The following is a 5,011-nucleotide window of genomic DNA, read 5'->3' as shown; positions in this document are numbered from 1 at the left end:
AGTTCTTTTTAAAATTTATTTGCAGCGTGGTAACTGAAAAAGACTGGTGCACATAGTATTAGAAGTCTTGAAATTATGTTTACATACCAATATGTTAGTGAGAAATTCCTTCTGTCTGTATTCTGAAGTGACTAATCCAGATCATTTCAGGTAGGCAAAACATTATTTTAAACATTTGCTTCAAATTGCAATAGTGTTAAATACAAAGTACTCGTTAAGCCAATTTTATTTTCCAGTTAAAGTTATAGCACCCTTCTTGTATATTTTTACCTTTTGTCACATAAAGTATTAAAAAAACCATAGTGAATATGTGGGATCTTCAACATCTCAAAGGGTTCAGCTCAACAATGCCTCTGCCCCTGGATTTCAAACCTGTATTTTCTTTATTACAAAAGATTCACTGTATTATAGGTTCGTTAAAAGACACTATATGAAACCCAACTTATTTCTTTTTATCCATCACATCAATATTTAACCTTTACTATACTTATGTTTAGTGAAACACAGTGCTATTAAAACATATAAATGGCAAATCTCAGTTTAATATTTCCCAAATAAAAAATGGGCAACAGATTACACAGCGAGGAGGGCTGCTGACATAAGGGTATATGGTAAGATATCTACAGAAAGCCATGCAGTGGTACTGCCTCTGCAGAGCCTGAATGACATTCTGGAGACACCAACTAAACTCAAAACTTGGCTTCTTGCATAGCTTCTTCATCAGAAGGTTGTCACCAAGTTGTGCTAGACAGAAATACAGTGAATTGTCTGAAACATTCAAGCAGTAAACCAGAGGGACTGTAACACCTCAAATCCAAAAGCCTTTTTCTGAACACACTGCGTTCAACGTTCTCCTCCTTTTTCACCTTCTTTTGGCACAAGTTTTGAGGGCTGGTGGTGGTGTCAGTTATCTTGCTTTCATTTCTCCTGTTAGTTTCCAAAATCATTTAAATACAAAGTCCAAAGGAAAGGCCAAGAAGGTACAGTAGCTCTGGTGAAGTGAATTCTGCCTGTGTGGGGTCAGCAGACTACAGAAGTATTTTGCAGTAGGTGGGAGACTTGTGTTACTGAGTGGCAAGAACAGGAAAAGTAGAGTGAAACAAAAGCAAACAAACCACAGAGACTGGCCTCATTAAAGAAAATCCTATTAAAAGCCTTACCAACTTAAAGCTAGGCAAGGAAAGCATCTCCTGCTAATGGCATTACTGCTGGGACCCACAGCGAGATGCCTACCACGCACCTGTGTCCTGGCCCCAAACTTTTCTTCACCTGCTAACGCCTGCTCATTTCAGAAGGAAGAGGGGCACGTAGAAATACCTGAACACTCTGCGCTGCAGAAGCACGTGAGTCCCAAAGTAATCATGTAGGCTATGGGGACCAGTAATTTAAACGCTTCCTTCTCAGGGTGCATCACTGTGGTGACAGCCAAGTATCATTTCTGGCTTTCAAAACTGCTTTTGCTTCAGAAAACGATTTTACTAGAAGGTCGGTTTGCAAGCTGAACTATGAAAAAATGTTCTACGCAACTGAAAAAATGCCATTTTCCCCACAAGATGCACCTGACATTACACTTGAAAAACGCTTGCTATTGCATTGCAGTAACATTGGCTCAAGCCAAATGCGTTTTACGTTGTCTGTCTTCCTTACATCACGCCTACTTTGACACAGACTTCTAGTCAGAGGGGAATTTACTTACTGATTTGATTTTGTCCTGCCTCCCAGTCCCTGCCAGGAAGTGCTCTGTGCTTTTATTTCTAAAAGGTAACCGCCACTGCTTGAAGAGAGCAGAAACCAAACAGAAACCCACAGAAAGGGGGGAATCCCAACATTGGAACTCTGTGTTTGCCTGGGTTTATACACACACGGTTCTTTTCACAGAACTACTCGTGTGTGGCATCGCCCCAAATCCACAAATCTCAGTCATTTGGTTTGATGAGGACTACTTCAGAGGACAAAGTGAAAAAACGGGTATCTCTTAATTTCATAAGGAAGGCGGTTTAAGGGCATTAGTTTTTCTGCTTTTAAAAAGGAAAAAAAAATCCCCCCAAACCAAACAAACTAAAATAGCTCCAGCATTTCTTAAGGGGAAGACACTTTTAGTGCAAACAGAAATCTCTCCCTACTTTTTATAATAGTAAAGAAACTTGAGCTGTCACTTTTAAGGTAATTCTTAAGAAGTTTACTTTATTAATTTAGAGCTCCCCAATCAAAGTAATTTATTTAAATAACTTCTGAATAACCAGCTCAGAAAATCCAGACTGCAGATAGCATCCACACTAATTCATTCAGGTCTCCAATGCAAGACAGCGGATCTCCGTTAACCTATTTCAGGCCATTTGCCGAGGAGCTCGTATCGCATTTCCATAGCCATCCCTCTCCCTCCAATCCTACCACAGGCAATTACATGCAACTTCTAAAAGCAAGCAGTTCAGGATCACCAAGGAAACCGTGATTGTCACAATGCAACAGAACATTAAGGCCAGTGAATAATAACAGAATATTTATAAATAACACTAATTTCTATTAAAGCCTGCTTTTCCAAATATAACCAGAACAAAAGCACAACAATTCTGTAGTGTACCAAGTGTATATTTCAATTTACTGTATGCAGTCTAACAACAAATTTGGTCATAATTTACCAGATATACATAAATGATTAAAGTAGTAAAAGAAGATTCAGTTCCAAGAGAATAAGTTCATACCTTGAGGGGAAAAAAAAAACAAACAAACAAAAACAAAACAAAAAAAAAAGGAAAATACATTAAGAATGTAGAGCCAGGTCCAGTTTCTAAGCATTAAGTGAGCAGTATTCTAGTAAAGCAGATTCAGGTGAATTTCAGATATATATATATTTATATTTATATATATAGACAGATCTACCAATTGTAAACTATGGTTTTTAAAGGGGATAAATGGGATGGAAAAATCTTTATGCTATACTTACATATTCACAAAGCAGAACATTACTTTAACGTTTAAAATACTTTTTCATTCATATCATCTTTGCCCAACTAATTTCTACTTTGGACCCCACCAGAATTACACATTACTCATTTCAGCCTAGAACAATGACAATAAGATGTATTCTTCAGTGTAAAAAAAGGCACCCCACCCTCCCCACCCTCCCCAAAAAACTTATCATCTGTCAGGTTTACAATGATGTGGAAACTACTAATGAAACAAATGGGTGATTAAAAAAAAGCATTTTAATTCCCATATAACTGTAGTTCAAACTTATCTCAGCTTCAATCAGCAAAAACAACGTCTTAACATTATATTACTGTTCTACTGATGTAAAGGACAACAGTAAAGCTTGTCTCTTTAAATACATACCAACTTTGATCTGATGGTGCACCATTAAGATTCTGTCCGTCAAAGCATAGTTCAAAGTTATCCACACAACTAGCATAATTTAGTTACCTGATATAAAATAGGAAAAAATATACTCATTTTAAAATCAAACAAAGCTGAAAAAATATGGTGACCCTCAATTGGCTTTTATACAGTACTGTCACACTGGCCTAGCTACGTGTCATGATAAATGCTCTGCATATTTACTTGTTGTGATGTAATTGTACACCAGATTTATTGTTCCAATGATGGCCTGAATTCATTGGCCTTCGGCTTGACAACACAGAGAAGTTTAAGATGAAGGTGTAATGCCCTCCCTTCCCTATGAAAGAGGCCTGAAATCATTGGTATAATATTACAAGCTTAGGAAAAAAAACCCCACATGGCTACAAAAATTCAAGTTTCAATGCCTTCTACAAAATTTGAAATAAAGAGGGTAGGGAGCACATCATCCTGAAAAGTAAACAACTCAAAGAGCATTGCTTCGCTTTGGACTTCTTGTTTCTCTTTAAAAAAAAGAATCCAGCAAATTAAGTCAACAAGTTAAATGTAATTGGTTTATATTAAACACTAGCAACAACCCATTAAGTACAAAAGAATAAAAAATAGTTTGTATTCATTTTAATGACGAACAATGGGCACAATAGCCTAGTGTCCAACTCATATCACACAAACTAGCCAAAAACCGGACGAGTAAGAAATTATCAACCAAAAAGTTGTTTAATATGACACTTTCTCCATTTCTTGTGGTTTTATTCTGTGGGACTGAGGTATACACCAGGGAAGTCAAAAAGTTTGAAAGGAAGGGGGCCTTAGAGGAGTGAGGAAACATTATCACATCAGATACCTTTCAGCATGACTATCTCTTTTGCCTAAGCGGCAGAAGAGTTAACCGTGCTCTGATCAGTCTATTATTTTCATTATTGGTCATTTCTTCTGCAAGATCATTTTGGAACTGATGAATCAGTAACAACCTTCTTGAAAATTCGAAACGGTGAAGGAAGAGACACTAAATTAATGCCATTATTAACTTTCTCCAGTGCTCATCACCTATATCACCTGCCAGCATAGAGCCAAAAGTTTTAAAACCAAATTTCAAGACCGTGTTGGGATTATCTGTGATGCATATTTAAATGACTGACTTTCATCTACCAGAGTATGGGAGAGGTAAGGTTTGTATGGCAAAGACATGCTCGTGGAAACAAGAGCAACTAGCTGAAATCAGCTTCACTGGTTCACTGACAAAGTACGAGAGGATTTGGGAAAGCTGTCTTTGTAGTTCCATACCAAGTTGCAATTTTCTTCATTCATGTTAAAAGATACATGAATGTGTAACATAAGTACAGTTACTACTATGTCTGAATAGGACCCAAGTAGCTATAGCCTATAAATAATAAAAAATACATTTTTCTTTTGATAACTGACTGTAGATGTGAGGACTCTGTATAATTCAACCAAATGGTTGTATGCTGTACAGTCCTGTGCAAATATAATAAAAAAATTAATAATCCTTTTTTGCTATAAGGCTTTGACCCTACATTTTTCACAGCAACGTAACTACCGTCCAGCCTGTACCATATTCTGCAAGCCTTCAGTCCAGAAATCCAAAGAGTCAATCCACATAGTGTCCTTCTGCAGCACCCTGAAGCCACACGGTCTG

This window comes from Leptosomus discolor, chromosome 5 (genome assembly GCF_034619465.1).
Source record: "Leptosomus discolor isolate bLepDis1 chromosome 5, bLepDis1.hap2, whole genome shotgun sequence".
NCBI classification, from domain to species: domain Eukaryota; kingdom Metazoa; phylum Chordata; class Aves; order Leptosomiformes; family Leptosomidae; genus Leptosomus; species Leptosomus discolor.
The sequence above is the reverse complement of the archived record's forward strand: the minus strand, read 5'-3'. Positions refer to the sequence as shown.